Source organism: Amblyomma maculatum, chromosome 11 (assembly GCF_055883805.1).
Source record: "Amblyomma maculatum isolate TAMU_Amacu chromosome 11, ASM5588380v1, whole genome shotgun sequence".
Lineage (NCBI taxonomy): Eukaryota > Metazoa > Arthropoda > Arachnida > Ixodida > Ixodidae > Amblyomma > Amblyomma maculatum.
Genome location: NC_139354.1, coordinates 129,421,870 through 129,440,624, shown reverse-complemented (window position 1 = coordinate 129,440,624; position 18,755 = coordinate 129,421,870).

The following is an 18,755-nucleotide window of genomic DNA, read 5'->3' as shown; positions in this document are numbered from 1 at the left end:
CAAAGCTCTCACATAATGTAAAGTTAGATCACAGAGGGGAACATAAAGAAAGTGACACAATTTCTATAAAAAAATGTGTTAGGCAAGGAGATACGATCTCCCCAGTAATATTCGCAGCTTGCTTAGAATTATTCAGAAACTTGGAATGGGAGCAGTTATGGATAAGGGTAGCTGGAGAATATCTCAGTAACTACAATTCGCTGATGACATTGAATTGCTAAGTAGCTTGGTGATCATCTGCAGGGAAATATTGATGACCCCCACAAAAATGTGGAAGGGTAGGCTTGAAAATCAATATGCGGAAGACCATAGTAACGTCAAACAGCATCGGGAAGGATCAGCTGTCCACAAACGTAGCGAAACACTGGAAGTAGTAGGCAAATATATCTACTGAGGACAGGTAGCAACCGCAGATCCAGACCATGATAACCCAATAACTAGGAGAACAAGATTAGGGTGGGGCGCATTTGGCAAGCACTCGCAGACTATGCCTAGTAGTTTACCAGTAATGTTCACGAGGAAAGTTTAGAACAGTTCATCTTACCTGTACTCACCTATGGGGCTGAAACGTGGAGGCTAAACAAGAGTTCTAGTTAAGTTGAGGACAACGCAGAGTGCTATGGAACGAAAAATGGTAGGGGCAACATTTAAAGATATGAAACGTGCAGAATGGGTCAGAGGAATAGCTCATGTTACCGACATTCTAGTGGAAATCAAGAAGAAATGGGCATGGGCAGGACATGTAGTGCGAAGAAAGGATAACAATCTGGGTTACCAAGGGAAGGAAAGCGTAGCAGGGTGCGGCAGAAAGTTAGGTGAGCGGATGAGGTTGAGAAGTTAAGAAACAAAAACTTGGAAAAGCTTTTGCATCCGGTGCCACTGGCACTTGCATAGAGCAGGAGAGGCAGAGCAAATGCACAAATGAGAAAGTCACCTGGCAACTACTATTTAGCAAGCCTTACGCCTTTAGTGACAGCAACTGCGTTCCAGGTCACCTGGTCATATTTGACAGATGAACAGGTACTTTGTGCGAATCTGGAAATTGCATTCCTTTTTTCAGAATGTTTACTTTGTCGAACCGTTTGGGCACTTTACTTTCACAGCACCAGCCAAAGTAACATCCGCTGTTGTAGCAATGAATGCAATGTCAGACTGACAAAAGAGTGTGGTCACAGAGAAGAATGCACGGGAATCATACCGTATATACTCATGCGTGAACCGCACCCCCAACTTGGTGGCTGGTAATTCGAAAAAAAGAAAAAATGAGCCAAAAAAAAGCTGTTTTATGCGCTCATAATTTTGGCTGCGTAAAAAAAAATTATTAAGTCAATGAACGCGTCGTCCCGCACACCATGCTCAGCCTGGAACCTCAGACATGTGGTTCGTCAGTGACGCTAACTCGTCTTGCATGCTCGGTGTTAACATCAGGAAGGAGTGCAAAACATTTTGTTGTGCAAAAACTAGCCAGAATGGTGAGAATGGTGAGTTTGGCTACACCTCCCTTTATGGTATGAAGTGGTAGCGGTGGTTCCCGCTCACAAGCAGCCTGCATAACATGTTTATCTTTTACTTTTACTCATAGCACCATTGGCATTACAGTGGCTGTATGACTCGATGAACGGTATGCACTTGAAAAGCGTGCATTTTAAGAGCAGTGGAAAACTATGAGGATGGAAAGTTGGAGACGCGAAAGACACCCAGCACCGCCATTTCAAAACTCTGCGCGCAGCTGTGATTTCATGCATGGCCGATAAGGTGCCGTCGCCGTGGGCTGCCGCAAAGCTCAATTAAGCAAAACTGAACTAAGCAGTCGGCCTATTATTAAAAATGAAGGGAACTGTGTTTTGTCACGCTTTTCATGACGTACACCTGAGAAGTGCGCAGTCAACTCTGCAACATGCAGCTAAAATTTAAGGAACGCTATTTTGACGATTCCTTCCAGTGCCAGTCATACCTGAATACAGCATCACCAGTGCGAAACCTGCAGAACAAGTCCGACGCCATAGCCATACAGGGGCGTCGGCTGGGACCACGACAGCAGTTAGACATATTTGTGTGTCTGAATTAACGGGGGCCGTATTAACAAGCATTTAGTTGCAAATCTGAAGGTGATGCAGCACGGAAAGCCGGCAGCCGCCACGGCTCCCAATCCCTTCTCTTACGAGCTGCTGCCTGCCGTGCTGGCCTTGGCACCGGTTTGACTTGAAGGCCTCGCCTTCAAAAGAGCGTGTCCGCGAGCCATGGTCTCCCCCGAAAAGTGACAAATCCAGTCTGTGAAACACACCGGTTTATTCCGGATAAACGAAAAAGCAAAACAAAGAAACATAAGGCGCTACTGCGCTGAGAACAGGCCGTTCATGTGCGCGACAATTGAACACGAACGGAAAGCGGGAAGAATGTCAAGGCTTTACCACGGCGAAACAAAACACACTTAGGAGCGAGTAAAACGAGCAATAGGGCCAGAGCGCTACGGGCGGCACAAGAAACATTGCTCCTCGCGTGACAGCAACTGACACGAATACGCCTAGGCCGTTTCTGCAGGCACTGCTTCCATCTTCGTGTAGGCGATCTTCTTCCAGTCGTCCGTGCACGCCCTGCTGGCCGGCTGCCCCGTGCCGGCCTCTCCGCCGGGGCAAAAAAGGCCCCGCGCCTTGATTCCGACGCGCTTATCTACCCTCGTCTGCCGCCGCTAACATCATGGTAACCAAGATTATCTGCTCGCTCATGCGCACTCGCGCTGCCCGTGCAAACAAAATACAAATAGGAAGACGTGCGCGCGGTTAAAAACACTAAAAGGGCCTGCGGAGCCCCACACTCCCCCCTCTCAAAACGGGGCCCCTCCCGAGACGTCAAAGAACGACAGAAAGAAGGGCACTGGGAGGAATACAACAATGCTGCTGCTGTCGAGCTGCCCGCTTGAAGGCATCCGCTGGGATGGTGACAATCATCAGACGATGGTCCAGGTGGCTCACATCTGGTAGACCGAGTGCCGTTACGTACTTTCTGGCCTCTCGTAGTACATTCTGAGGTCTGCGACGTTGACTGGTCCGGTCTCCCGGCCACCCTGCAGAAGACGAAGCATGTAAGCGAGCCGCAAAAGACGCTTTATTACTATGAAAGGACTAGTCCACCGAGGAGCGAGAGAGGCGGCAAACCCTTTTGCGGCAACACATAGGGGGTGCGAGCTGCGGATCACTTTATCCCCAACATCGAACTGCAAAGGACACCTGCCCTTGTACTGGCCGCAGTGCTCCAGGCCAGCACAACAGTCTTTGTGACGCTCCGTGAAAGCCAAGAGCATGGTTTTCGGGTTTCTTTTGACCAGCTCTGTAATGTTGGCCTTAAGATTGTAGGACGTAGTCTTTTTGTGCTCCACCCCAAGAGCTTTGCAGGTATCAGCAAATATCCTTCCCGTAAAATACGTCGCATTATCAGTGATTAGCTGCGCCGGGAAGCCGAACCGAGTGAATGCGTCTAGGAGTTTATCCCAGATTACCTTTGACTCCAGTTTACGCAGCGGATATAATTCAACCCATTTAGAAAAATGATTAGCGACCACTAGCAAGTAGCGATTTCCTTTCACAGATGTAGGATAAGGGCCCATTACGTCGCAGGCAACAATTTCCCACGGGTAACGGCTCTCCACAGAATGCAAGAAGCTCGGTGGTTTACCTCCCCTTGCCTTCGCTGTCTGGCACGCACGACAAGTACGGACCTATGCCACGACGTCTCTTCTCATGCGGGGCCAAGTCACGATGCGACCCAACTTTTCATGTTTTCTTGCCCTCGCTGTAGCCTGCAAGGCGTGTGTCGTGAAAATACTCTAAAAGAGCTTGCTTAGGCTCTTAGGTACGACAATACGAAATGGGGACTCACCACCATCTGTGTCGGCAGCGGGTATATACCACAGGAGAAGTCCATCCTCTGCTTCCAGGTAGCAGTCATAGCTGCCGGTAGGCGCTGTGCTTCCTGCAGGCTTGGCACTGTCCAGGCCTTTTCGTATTTGGATGCACTGAGGATCGCTTAGCTGAGATTCGAGCAGCTGTTTACGGGAAACCAGCGTGCCCCAGTCATCAGCGGCTTCTGCCATCATCAGGACTTACTGTACTTGCTCGCTGCAGGTAACGGAGCTCGGGACAGGGCGTCGGCTGCCTTGTTGAAGATGCCTTTCTTGTATTCCATCCTGTAATTATATTTTTGGAGAGCGACAGCCCAGCGGGCCAATCGGCTGGCTGGGTTTTGCAACTTTGAGAGCCATGACAACGCCTGGTGGTCCGTCTGAATGGTGAACTCAGCCCCATCCTATACATGTCAAATTTCTTTAGTGCGAACACTGTCGCTAGACACTCCTTCTCTGCCACGTAATAGTTGTGCTCTGGCCCCAGTAGGGTATGAATCGCAAAAACCAAAGGGCACAGCTTCCCTCGCTGCTCCTGTAGCAGTGCCCCGCCTATGCCGTACTCACTTGCATCCGTTTGCACCGTGAATGGCAGGTTTAGGTCGGGAAGCCGTAGGCGTGCTGTATCCGCGATGCTTGCTGACAATGCTCGAAATGATCGATCCTCAGTGTCCGTCCAGGACCAACGGGCTCCTTTCCGAAGGAGCTGATGGAGGGGTCGTGTTAGGTCGGCGCAGTTCGTGATGAAGTGTCACTAGAATCCTACCATGCCCAAAACGCGCTGGAGGCTCCTGACACCTCCCGGCGTTGGGAACTTCAGTATGGCCTGGAGTTTTTCTTTATCTGGGTGGACTGTGCCTTGCTCCACTATGAAACCAAGGAGGTTGATTCTGTTTGCCACCAACTGGACTTTGCTGGGATTGATGGGGATGACCGCATCCTGCATTCGCTGAAGAACATTGGCTAGATTAATGAGATGTTCTTTTAGGCTCTCCAAGAACACTACTACATCATCCATGTAGGCCATGGCGTAGTTAAACTTAGCGTCTCCGAGCACAATATCCATTACTCGCTGGGAAGTAGAAGGTGAATGTGTCATGGCGTAGTTAAACTTAGCGTCTCCGAGCACAATATCCATTACTCGCTGGGAAGTAGAAGGTGAATTACACAAACTGAAGGGTAGTCGTACAAACTCGAACAATCCTCGATGGCAAGTAAAGGCAGTTTTCTCAATGTCACGACGGTCAATCGGGATCTGCAGAAAGCCTCTGCTGCAGTCAAGAATAGTGAAAAACATTGCTGATCCAAGTGAATACATGACCGAGTCAACTGATGGAAAGAGGTAGGAGTCTCGAACTGCTGCGGCGTTTAGCCACCGATAGTCGACGCACAACCGTGCTGTGCCGTCCTTCTTAGGCGCGAGAACAACTTGGAACGCCCAAGGGCTTTTTGAGGGTCTCACCGCACCAGTGGCCAGCATTTCGTTGAAGGCATCATCGAATAGTGCTCGCTTGTGGAAGCAAAAGGGCCTTGGGTTGAACCGCATCGGAGGCGTATCGCCGCTGTCGATCCTATGGGTGAGAAAATTGGCCTTCCCGGGAGCAGCCGTGAATATTGTAGCGAAGGGCCTCAGTGTCCGCTCGATTCTGCATCTTTCGGCTAGTGAGCCCCTGAAAGACTTCAAAACAGTGAGAATACCACTTCCAGTGGTGGTCAGTGAATGGCTCTTTGTGGCTAGCAACTGTGACTCCAAAGCACCTGGTTGTGCGGTGAACGTAAAATCCGCAGTATTCATGCCGTACTGGTAAGTTTGGTTTTGAAGGTCTATCACTATTCCTGCCTTGGCTATGAAGATTACAGCCCAGTATCACTGGGCAGGAAAGGCCGGGGAGGTGTAGGAAGCGCTGTCTAACCTTTCGCCAGATGTTAGTGACTGTTAAACGGGCGGAAGAGGTTGCGGGCGCTACTTGAGCAGACGCCATACGCAGGGTGGTGCTTACACTCCGTAACCTCAGGTGTTTTGCATCACAGGCGTTTTTGATTTCATCGCCAAAACCTGAAACTGTAGAGCCTGTCTCTAAAAGCCTAGGCACTTCTATTCCTGCTACATTCACCGCAACAAGCAGCATATTGTAAAAGTGGGTCTCATTACGACGAGAGGTTGACGGAACAGCGCTCACCGTTTGTTCCTGAAGCTTTTTGGGTAATGCCTGTGGCTCCCACTCTGATCTGGGCCGGGTGAGCGGTTCTCGTCTCTGCTTCACCGATGGTCGTTCGTGCTTGTATTTTCGTGGCAACAGGATGGTGTGACGACCAAAATACCCTCCTTCGTGGTATAGTTCCGGCCTTCCGAACTCTGTAAATAGGAGGGGGCGGAGGACGACTTGCACCCACAACTCCGTCAGCAGGAGGCGGCGGACGATGACACATCCACAACTCCGTCAACAGGAGGGGGCGGACGACGACTGGCACCCACAACTTCGTCAACAGGAGGGGGTAGACTACGACTTGCACCACAACTCCGTCAACAGAAGGGGCGGACGACGGCTCCCACCCACAGCTCCGTCACCAGGAAGGGGCGGACGACGGCTTGCACACACAACTCTGTCAGCAGGAGGAGGCGGACGACGACACACCCACAACTCCGTCAACAGGAGGGGGTGGACTACGACTTGCACCCACAACTCTGTCAGCAGGAGGGGGCGGACAACGACTTGCAACCACACTTCCGTGAACACAATGGGGCGGACGACGACTTGCTCCCACAACTCCGTCAACAGGAGGGGGCGGACGACGACTTGCACCCACAACTTCGTCAACAGGAGGGGGTGGACTACGACTTGCACCCACAGCTCCGTCAACAGGAAGGGACAGACGACGGCTTGCACCCACAACTCCGTCAACAGAAGGGGGTGGACTACGACTTGCACCCACAGCTCCGTTAACAGGAAGAGACGGACGACGGCTTGCACCCACAACTCCGTCAACAGAAGGGGGTGGACTACGACTTGCACACACAGCTCCGTTAACAGGAAGAGACGGACGACGGCTTGCACCCACAACTCCGTCAACAGAAGGGGGTGGACTACGACTTGCACCCACAACTCCGTCAACAGCAGGGGGCAGACGAATACTTGCACCCACACCTCCGTCAACAGAAGGGGGCGGACGACGACTTGCACCCACAACTCCGTCAACAGGAGGAAGCGGACGGCGACTTGCACCCACAACTTCGTCAACAGGAGGGGGCGGACGACGAGTTGCACCCATAACTTCGTCAACAGGAGGGGGTGGACTACAACTTGTACCCACAACTCCGTCAGCAGGAGGGGGCGGACGACGACTTGCACCCACACTCCGTCAACAGAAGGGGGCGGACGACAACTTGCACCCACAACTTCGTCAACAGGAGGGGGTGGACTGTGACTTCCACCCAAATCTCCGTCAGCACGAGGGGGTGGACTACGGCTTGCACCCACAACTCCGTGAGCAGGACGGGGCGGACGACGACTTGCACCCACACCTCCGTCAACAGGAAGGGGCGGACGATGGCTTGCACCCACAACTCCGTCAACAGGAAGGGGCGGACGACGGCTTGCAGCCACAACTCTGTCAACAGGAGGGGTGGGCGACGGCTTGCACCCACAGCTCCGTCAACAGGAAGGGGCGGACGACGGCTTGCACCCACAACTCCGTCAAAAGGAGGGGCGGGCGACGGCTTGCACGTGACACCTCGTGGTAGTCGACAGATGTTGCAGGTTGTGTACACGGCACGCCTACCGGCACTTCATGGCAGGCAGCAAGGAGGCTTGGTGGCTGCAAGGAGGCCCCCGGGACCAGTAGGTCACGGGCCGGCAAGTGGTCATAACGGCTTACCACCGCCGGCCGTCGTCGTTTCCCTGCTGACAAGAGCCGCAGGGACTTGGGTACCGGCTTCTGTAGTGGCCTCGGCCACCACACTGGAAACAGACTGGAAAGTCGGTGTTTGTGTCGTCCATACCTTGCTGCGTGCTTGGATCAGCAGACCAGCGACGGCCTTGGGTACGCCGTGGGAGTGCTCCTGGGTTCCGTTCTCGGAGTGGGACGTGGCCCGGTGATCCAAGAGCTTGGTAGCTGAACGGGTCCACCGAGCGAGGCAGGAGAGATGGCAAACAAGGTCCCCCATTTGCAGCAAGCGCACCAGACCACTCACATAAGGGCTCCAGGGCGATTTCTGGTGGGGGCGATGGCCGATAGGTCAATTCGTCTAGCATGGTGGCTTGAATATCGGAAGCCGCTCTTGTGAGATCGTCCAGTGAAGAAAAGCTACGCCCCCGTAAATAGGCCTGAAAACGTGGGTGGGCTTGGCGTATCGCTGGCGACAGGGTCCTCCGCCGCACACACCCACTCAGCGACGCAATACTAAAACGCGCGCCTATCTTCTCCGAAACATGCATGATGGTCGGGCAATTGGCGCTGTTAGGTTTGGGTCGCGAGTGCCGGGGTAGCGTACCGCTGCGGCGCTCGGCCTCTCGGTAGCGTTGGCCTGGCGGCTCCGTGGACGGCGGACGGCATCAAAGGTGCCAGCAAAGACGAGGCGTCTTTTAACGAAACAACCTTTACTGTAACATCAGGAAGAAACGGGCAGTGAAGCTGACCCGGAGAGATTACAGACACTCTCACACAGCTGGTGTCTAGCGTCGTGCCAACGGCGCGTCAAAGTAGTCTCTCTCTCAGCGAAGTCGGCCGCTGCTTTTTATAGTTTTTCCAGTTCACAGGGAAAGGGTAAACCCTCACAGGAAAGGGAGAGCCAAACATGTTGGTTCACGACGAATGACTCAATCGCAGGTGTTCCGACCTCATCTCCTCCACCTCCTGCAGACAGGAGAGGGCGACGCACTTTCCCTCGATCTCCAGGCTTGTCCAGCTTGTGCACACACACGCACGCACACACATTTGGCGCGTGGCAGGAACACGCTGAGACTTGTCGGCGGGAGGAAGCGTTGCGCGGCCGATGAACGGCGTCGAAATGGCCGATCCGCTCGCGGTTCTGCCTGTTGCTATGCGGTGGCCGCGTCAGCTGTCCCACTTCTCGGTGGAGAAACGTAACAGACTGCCCCGCCGGGGGAGGGAGATCCCGAAGGGCAGGGGACTGCATCCGCTGTCCGGAGGGATCGGGATGTTGCTGCTAGCCGGGGTCGTTCAACTCAGCTTCTCTTGAGCTCAAACAGCCTGAAGAAGTCCTTGGCAAGTCCGGGTTTCCAAGGCACTCTGCAACTTGTCTTCAGGAGAGATTTCTGGCAACCCACAACGTCACAACCACGCTAAAAACTCAACCGTTCAGCCAGCAAGCACGGCACAAACTTCACTAAGTTTTGCCAGACTATTTCCCTCCTATGCCCCCATCTTCATTAAAGGGCAGCTTAGCAGCACTTGGAACGCGTCCACAAATTTGAAAATCGCATTTTCAAAACAGCATTCTCAAACAAAAATAATACAATGCAATCTGTTCAAAATCCTATGTCAGGAAGAAAAACACCAACAAGTGAATACAGGCTTCTTCTCACGTTAGGGCTTCGACTTAAGCCCTCGGCATTACCGTTGAGATCACCCGGCCTTTTCACTAAAGCATCGGCTGTCCGTTTCACGGAACAACCTTACCTTCCTGTTTCTGTGCAAAGAAACACATGAGGATGAATCACTCACTTTCATGAACAACCTATCCCTCTCCTTACGTGTGGCGCACCAATCACGCATTTTCTTTGCACTGGCGCATTTGTGCCTTTGGGATAGTCGCTTTTTCTTTCGCGATAGCTTACACTTGCTCCATTCTTTCTCGCGCCTGCCTTTCCGCTTTTTTTCTCCGGCAGCGCTGGAACACAGGCGTTTTGCTTTCTTTTCGCAATCGTTTGAGAGTCCTCTCCTTACGATGGCAGCATTCTTTATCGCGCCTGCCCTTTCGCGTTTTTCGTCGGCAGCACAGGAATACTAGCCTTCTGCTTTCTTTCTGCAATCGTTTGCCCTCCTTACGATGGCAGCATTCTTTCTCGCGCCTGCCTTTCCGCGTTTTTCGGTGGCAGCACTTGAATACTCTAGTCCTACTTTCTTTCGGCTCGAGCTCTGGCAAGCTAGCGGTAACCGGAGCTAGTAGGACACCGGTGTCGTCGAAGCGGTCAAAGTGCGGTGCAGCGTCTGCATCGCAGCCAGCAGCGCATGACTCACTTTCCGTCAAGTCCGAACGACAACTGCTCACGCCAGCCCTCAAGCTAGGCATTTCCTCTGGCGGCGCCGCGGCTGCATCGCATGACTCACTTTCAGTCAAATCCGAACAACCGCTTATGCCAGCCCTCAAGCTAGGCATTTCCACTGGCTCGCCACTCACGTTACACGGGTCCTCCGATGAGCCGCATCGCTCAGCATTAACCGGCGCACGATCAAGCTCCGTCGACAGCTGGGGCGCTTCGGATAGCGTGAGGGTCATGTGTGCTACGTCCGCGTTCGCACTGGGGTTGCTTTCGCGAATATATCCTAGCGTGGTATCAGGGCACGAACGATTCTGACTCTGCTCTGGTCGCTCGCTGTCGCCTTCGCAAGTCTCGCTCTCTACAGCGAACGCGCACCCCTCGTCGGTCTGCCCTGGCTGATCACAACTCGCGGGCTGCGCAGTTTCCCTGGTCGGCACTTCGTTTTTCTGCGTGCCCTGCTCTATGACACAGCTGATTTCGGAACCCGAAATTTTCTCATTTCCTAGCTGATTTCCATCTCCGCCACGCTCTACACCAGCTTCTGCATTTAACTCGAGAGGCGGTTCAGTTATTGCCAGTTCCCCACTCTCAATTGATGGAACTGTATCTCCTACAGCTACTTGGGTCCGCATGCAGTTTACCTCGCTTAACGGCGTCACTTCGGACTTCTCACCGATTAAGCCTATGTTGACCGTCTCAGCTAGTGGCTCAACCAAGGTAACACGATGCCCTTCTGTTAGAGGCTCGGTCGGCTCACTACTGCGGTCACGTTGCTCGGCCGCTTCCCCAAGCTGTTTCTCACACTCCGGTGCAAGTTCGATTTTCTCCGGAACTTCCGCACTGTCTAGCCATTCGCTTACAGCGGCTTTCAACTGATAGGCCAAATCAAAGTATGCCTCGTTACAATGTTTCTCGCTTTCATATCTCTTCCGAAGATCCTGAGGCGTTATCTGATATCGTATCAGCAATGACTCTTTTAGTTCATCGTAATTTTTCAAGCGGTCGCCAACCAATCGCTTGATTTCTTCCGACGGTTCAGCGGAAAGAAGAGCTACCAACTTCTGCGCCCAACTATCTCGCTCGAAGCGTTTACTTCTGCAGACATTCTCGAAGTCTGCCAAATACTCGGCCACATCCTCGGCAATGAGGAACGGTGACGGACCATCTCGCGGTATTGAACCGTTACACTGAATGGCATTGCAAGCTTTAATCCTTTCCACGCTCATTCTATGTGCTGAAATCTCCAGCTGCATCAGTTTCCTACGTTCACGTTCACGCTCCTCTTTCTCTAGCCTTTCCTTACGTTCTTCAATGATCTCAAGGCATTCCAAAAGCTCGTCATCTTCAGCTTTCAACTCAAGAATAGCCTTTAACACTTCTGGTTTTCTGAGTTTGTCTGACAAATCCAGACCCAACTCCACCGCAAGCTCCAGCAATTTCGGTTTGCGCAACGACTTCAAATCCAAACTCATGGCTGTTCCGAGTGCTGCCTTCTCTACTGCCCACTATTGCCTTGCTGCAATTAACCCAGCAACAACGACAACACAATTACCAGCTCTGTTCTCTACTTAACGAAAGCCTGGCAAAACTCAGTAGAAGAAAGTCCCGCACTCACCAAACCTCGCAGCCAAGAATCCAACGCAGTCGTTCCGCTGCAGGCAACCAGTCATCACACAGGGCTCGTTGCACTGCTCCCGCCTTTTCCGCTGAGCTGCTTTGATTCACGAGTCACGCCTCGGACATCTCCGCTCTTCCCACCAGATGTTGCACCTCGGTAAGGCCTGGCTCGTTTCAAAACCACGGTCACTGCTTGGTCGTCCTCGTCTCTCCGCTTTCCGCTGTTCACCAGTTGTTGGACGACGGTATCGCCTGGCTCGTCCCTCCAACCACGGTTACGGCTTGGTCGTCCCACCGATGCCTACCAGTTGTTACGTTTGAGGGTCGCGCGCCCCTCTGTGGCGTTGGCCTAGCGGCTCCGTGGACGGCGGACGGCATCAAAGGTGCCAGCAAAGACGAGGCGTCTTTAAACGAAACAACCTTTACTGTAACATCAGGAAGAAACGGGCAGTGAAGCTGACCCGGAGAGATTACAGACACTCTCACACAGCTGGTGTCTAGCGTCGTGCCAACGGCGCGTCAAAGTAGTCTCTCTCTCAGCGAAGTCGGCCGCTGCTTTTTATAGTTTTTCCAGTTCACAGGGAAAGGGTAAACCCTCACAGGAAAGGGAGAGCCAAACATGTTGGTTCACGACGAATGACTCAATCGCAGGTGTTCCGACCTCATCTCCTCCACCTCCTGCAGACAGGAGAGGGCGACGCACTTTCCCTCGATCTCCAGGCTTGTCCAGCTTGTGCACACACACGCACGCACACACATTTGGCGCGTGGCAGGAACACGCTGAGACTTGTCGGCGGGAGGAAGCGTTGCGCGGCCGATGAACGGCGTCGAAATGGCCGATCCGCTCGCGGTTCTGCCTGTTGCTATGCGGTGGCCGCGTCAGCTGTCCCACTTCTCGGTGGAGAAACGTAACAGCGCCATGAACATCTGTGATCTCAGACCTTACAACGAGCGTCTAAACCACTAGTAACGGTGTTTTCGACATTGTGGCTGCACTCCGAATTGGAGAGTACATACACAGACCGATCTTTGTTGTCCTCAATCCTTTCCGTTGCTGCGCAGGATGCCACGTGATCACCGCAACCAAAGGAGCTTTCACAGCTATGATGGTAGCTCTGCGGCCTACCACAGCTGCAGTCATCACTGGACGGTCCAAGCTCCGTACAGTTGACCAGCCTATCTTGCTCCCCCACGGCGTCGGCAAGCAAGGACCGAGGTTCAGGGGCACTTGCGGCACGTGGCAACTTGGTGCCACATTGACGCGGGCTTTGCATCGCCTTCCATCTCGGAGACTCGAAGACACAGGTACGGCCGGAGAGAGGCAGTCTGCCGGCACCGCCGCCATTCACCGGCCATACCATGCAGGAACATCGCCGTAGAGACCCCATCCGGCCCCTTCCCGAGGAAGCCAACGTAGGCTGGTGCTCGCTGTGTGATACATGCATAATCTTTCAAGAGGCGCATACCCTCGGCGCGCTTCACCAGGAGCAGCAGCGGCTGCGCGACACTTTGCACCAGGCTCTGCAGCCGGGCGCTCCAAACGACGCCAGGCGACGCCTGCTCACAGAGTTCGCCACAGCTCTAACCCAAAGCCAAGGCACGCCCCAAGCACCTCCAGTTTAAGACGCGGTGGCAGCTGAAAACCTCTTGGACCTATACGATGTCTAATTCGTCGTGAACACTTAATGCGTTTATGCTTTGCCTTATTTTTGTGTTTCCCAGTGTTGCTGAAACAGTGCTATTTGGTTCCATGCCGATGCACCTTGCCAATGGTGTTTTTATTGCGAACACCACGTACAACAAGCTTATGGCAGTCCAAAAGTACTCTCATATTGTAAAGAGGGCTGCCACGGCCATCTGGTCGACAGAGGCCCTCGCCAAACGGAGTGTGACGGGGACGCTCTCGAACAGATTTATGGCCGAAGGTGGGGAAAGGTCGGCCCAGCAGCCTTTGACACCCCTCAAACATGATGCACTGAGAGGTGAGTGCTAACATGTGGATTGTTGTTTAGTCGCTTTATGATAGTGCAATCGTTATGTGATTGCTCTTCAGTTGTTTGGGCAGCTGGTAGGACATACGTGCAAAAATGTATTTGTTGAGACGGATGAAAACTTGTTCATTGTATTGCCTGCTGTTAGGGTAGAGAAGTTTATCTGTGTTTCTCAATTAGAAGATGCTGTGGTATTATTTGTGTACAGTCGAGTCCACTTTTAATGACCTTAGTTGTAACGCACGTTTGCATATTTTAATGAGGGGGGGGGAGGTCTACTGTGAAATTTGTATTACAATCTTGGCACTGAGTCTTAGATACGAGGAACAATCGTGAATGAATCCCGTTACAGCAAGCAAGAATGCGGCTTTAAAACAAATACCAGCGCATTGGCTTAACAGCATCTTCCTGCCCCTGCAGGCTTCGTACTGTCGACTTCCCAGGCAACAATTTAAATATTGTATTGTAAGTGCAATTAACCTCCAGCCTAGTACATCTTGATAGGCTTCAATGTTGATCAGTGCGTGCCGCCTGGGCCCAGTGGCCAGGTGATGCATAAAAATACACTGTGGTCCATATATGGCTATACGTTGTAAGTACTTCCGAGAATATGTCTATTTTGCGTTCCATGAAACCAATGATAATAATAGCCTGCTAGTTTATATTACTGGAAATGTTAGTTTGCGCTGTATTAAGTGTTCTTCATTAATGCATAATGCTCCATTCGCAATTCAGTCAGTACTTTGTACCATAGAGATGCTGCTTTCAAACTATTGTTTTGTTGCCTCCTTGTTTATTTCAGGAATAAACTAATATTCCAAAAATGTGCGAATCTCGCACCATGACGAGATTTCGTCACATTGTAATAAGTAATTGCACCTTTCTTTTTAATTTCAGCGCAGTTAAACTGCACCTACCCAGATGGTACGTCTGACAAATTTCAATATATTTGTACAAACCTTTTTATTTACGCTGCTAATTCTGAAAACATATTGTAGCCTATTTTCTGCTCTCCTTAACTCTAGACCACTTTATTTTGTTTATAAACCAGATTTGTTTACCCTCGCACGCAAGCTCCTACTCTCGGCACCAGACGCAATCTGTCGGGCTCTCGACCTGTGTACTGTGTAATATCAGTGCATGTAAAACGCCCCAGCAGGTCGAAATTTCCAGAGCACTCCGCTACGGCGTGCATCATAGCCTATGCCTTTTTGGGATGCTAAACTTTATATACCATATGCAAATTGAGTTACGCTACAGCTACCATTCCTTTGCTCTTTTTTTGGCATGTACGATTATGTACGTTTTTTTCTTCCTGTGCGAGTGCACGCAACTACGCTCGAATGCCTTCACCCATCTTTGTGCGCTGCAAGGACGATTGCGCAGTTGTGCCAGTTCCTAGTGTGAAAGGATTACACCCTTGGAGCAACAGTGGTTCACGGCAATAACACATCAGGACGGACGACTCCGGCGAAAGCGACCGCGTTTGAAAATGAGTACTGCGATCGAGCTTCGTGAAAATCTGCGCAGCGACAATTGTGTGAATATTTAACAGCGCAGTGAACCTACTGACACATTTCAACGCGAGAGCATCAAGGAGCTAGTTACAACAAAAACCAGGCGTAATCGGCCTAGTGGCGTCCGCATATGTCGAGTGAGTTGGCTCTGCCTCTCCTCTACGCAAACTAGGAAACTGCTGGAGGTGCTATCGCGTTCCACCCTTGCAATCTTGCGAAGCTTAAACCAACCTCCTTGTTTTCGTCAACCAAGCTGTTGGGTAAACAGTCGGTCTTCAAAAATTGTTTTTTATTATGCTTGCTTTGTGGCCTAATTTTGTAATGCAAGATGCAGGTTGTGAGGGTACAGTCTGCGCTGCAGTGCATTAAACTGATAAAATGCATAACTGCTCCTGTACAATGCGATAATCGCCCAAGCTCGCGAGCTTGAAAGTTGTGCACCACTACAAAAAGAAAACAGCATTTCAGATAGCTAGTGGCCTTTTTTGTGCTTGAAATTATTGAAGCGCATTTTAATCAGATTGTTTTAATTTAGGTATGGCCTGTATGATACTGCCTTTTGACTGCAGCTTATTTAACTTTATCCTTGAAGCATTGCAGATGAATCTATGTGATATTCGAAAGATAGCGGGTGACCAAAAAGCTTGGTGTGATGTGCCACGACTGAACGATATAACTGGCGTGAACTAAAGGAAAGGAGGGCAGAACCTCTCTGATATTTGAGACTACTTGTAACAAGTGTTGTAGGGCAGGTACAATATGAGAAATACTCAATTTCCTTGTTATTGGTCTCCAGAAAACCTCAAGTCAAGGATTATGCTGTGCATGAGCTACATGCTATTTCTCTCACCTCATTGTGTTATTTTCGTCTTAATGTGAATACCAAGACAAAGTTGCCGAGCATTTCAGAAGGTCTACAGAAATTTAGTGTAGGCTTGAAGACTAACCTTTGTTGTTTTTTTCTTTTTACAGAAAGCTGTTTGCTTCCACTTCATCGCGGAAGATGGATGTGCGCTTAAAGTTTTACGTCATATTGAGGAATTAGACATTTTACAATAAAATATGCCTGTTGTACTTTAAGCTGCCCTTCTATTTTATTGCCTCGTGGGAGCGAAAAAAGCATGCATGCAGCATTTATGCGAATATCCGGGAACGGACGTCCGAAATGGACGTCCATTGCCCAGACAAACATGTAAACATGTCCCTTTGGACGCTCATGGAACGGCCGACGGACGTCCAATGGCTATTTGCAGACGTCCATCGGCCATTCGGAACATCTGAAACAGATGGCCATTGCCGTCCGATGGATGTCGGTGGTTGCTTGGGTAGATCAGCCGACGTGTTTTTCATCATATGTGCGCGCGCGATGGTGTGCATACCTGCGCATGACATCGCCGGGGAACTGAAGATCACTACGCTGTTTTTTTCTTTTCATTTGGCCATCGCAGGACGATCTGCGGGATGTAGTAATAGCGAGTTTTACTCGGTCGCCAGTTTTCCGTGCGTCGTGGGTGCGATCGACGGTACGCATGTGCGGATACAGGCACCAGCAGAACATGAGGAGGCCTATGTCAACCGATACTTTTACCATTTGGCAGTCTCTGCCGCATCATCGACGTCGTCTCGCGGTGGCCGAGTGGCACTCACGAAGCGCGGATGCTGCCGAACAGCAGTGTCACCGAACGCTTCGAGAGCGGTGTTTATAGGCACCGTGCAGAAACCCAGGGGGCAGCACTCGCGGCGAACAGGCAGCGCCACGAGTGAGCGCCGGAACAGTTTGATAGGGAGACGCGCGGTCGCCTAGGCAGGGCGCGCGCTTGAAAAGGCAGCCTGCGCAACGAAATGGTAGCAGTTTCAGCCAGCTCGAGCGACGTAGCAAAGCACGAACGATGCGAGAACCACACGACACAAGCCGCAGAGACAGAGACGAGCCCTGGTCGCCCGCTGGGCGTTTATTTCTAGGCTGGAAACGCGCGAAACGGAAGACGACAGGAGAAGCGCGCGCAGTTGGAAAAGGCCGAGCAAAAAACGAAGGGGGTGGGAGGGTGGGGGCGTAAAAAACACGGTAAAAATGTAAAAAAATACAAAAAAAATTTGTGGCGAACGCCCCTCCTCCCAAGTGTGGTACAGCTTTACAAGGGCCAGCTCGAACTGGGGTGGGTGAGAAAAAAAAAAAAAAAGCTGCGGGGAATCGAGCGGCCGAGAAAGGTGGAACGAGTATGGGAGAAGAACAGGAATGAATGAAGCTGTAGTCGGAGGAGAGAAAAAAGCCTTAAAAAAGGGGACAAGCCTGAAAACTCGAGAACGCGATTACCGGGGCCTGAAGATGACGCAGGCACTTACATTACGCAGACGGATTTTAAAGAGCTTAAGCTGTTTTCTGGTGAGACGGTTGCCACTTTTCTCGACGATAAAGGAAAAGGAAAGGATGGCAGATGGCACGCGGTCGCTGATACAGTGACACAGCTATGAGAATGCAAACTGCCTTACAGCACCGCACAAACGATGTAGTGTTTCTAATACACATTCATGTCTTCCTCTCTGTCACATGTCAGAATTGTAGCATGCTTAATTTTCTTTTTCGTTGAAAGAGCGTCCTGCCTCATCCCGACTTGAATGCTAGTTTTCTTTTGTTTTTTTTTACGATCCTTAATGCCTCATTAGCGGTACTTTCATGTCCTCTGCCACAAAATTAAGTTTTGATAGGGGAAGGTAACAGGTGGCAGCTAGCCGCTCGACAACTTGCTTGGAGCAGGATGGCATGTAATGAATGCAAGATCTGTTCAGTGTATCCACGAATAAGTAAAAAAAAACATTTTTTTACTTATTTTTATTATAGTCTCGATTGAGCAGTATCGCATGAGAAACAGCTTATCATTCGAGGTTCAACAACTCAGTAGACATCGACATGTCATTAACACAAGTAAATGAATAAAACGTACCAAATGGCACCTCCTGAATCACATCTACAGAGGAGGGCGAAGTGGACAGCAAAGGATGGCGAGAAAAAAATCATATCAGGCTGGGGGACGGACAAAGGAAGCCGCCCAAGAGGAGAAGAAAAGTAGCGGCATAAGCGTGGAAGGAAAGGTTGTGGAAAGAAGAAAAGGAACGAGCTGAGAGGAGGAAAAAAATAACAAAAGCAAGCAAGCAAAAAAAAAACTTTGCCAAGGCAAATTCGCGAAACTAATGCGCAAGACATAGTAAATGCGCCATTTAAACACTCCATTCCTGTTGATTACTCTCTGCATTGTACTGGTGCTTATGCAAGCTATCGTAGACAAGGGAAATATAGACCACAGGACAGCAAAAATAAAAATTATGCAATGAACTACTGCATCCACGAGCGCGGCCCACAGGCGCGCACGGTGTTCCCAGTAGCGCTGATGCCTATGAGTTGCCCAATTTCTTTAAATATTTTTTTTTGGGGAGGGGGGGGAGGTTGAGAAAGGATGCTAATTCAGGTGAAGGGATAGTCTGTCCTCTTTCGGGAAAAATGCTTCGCGGT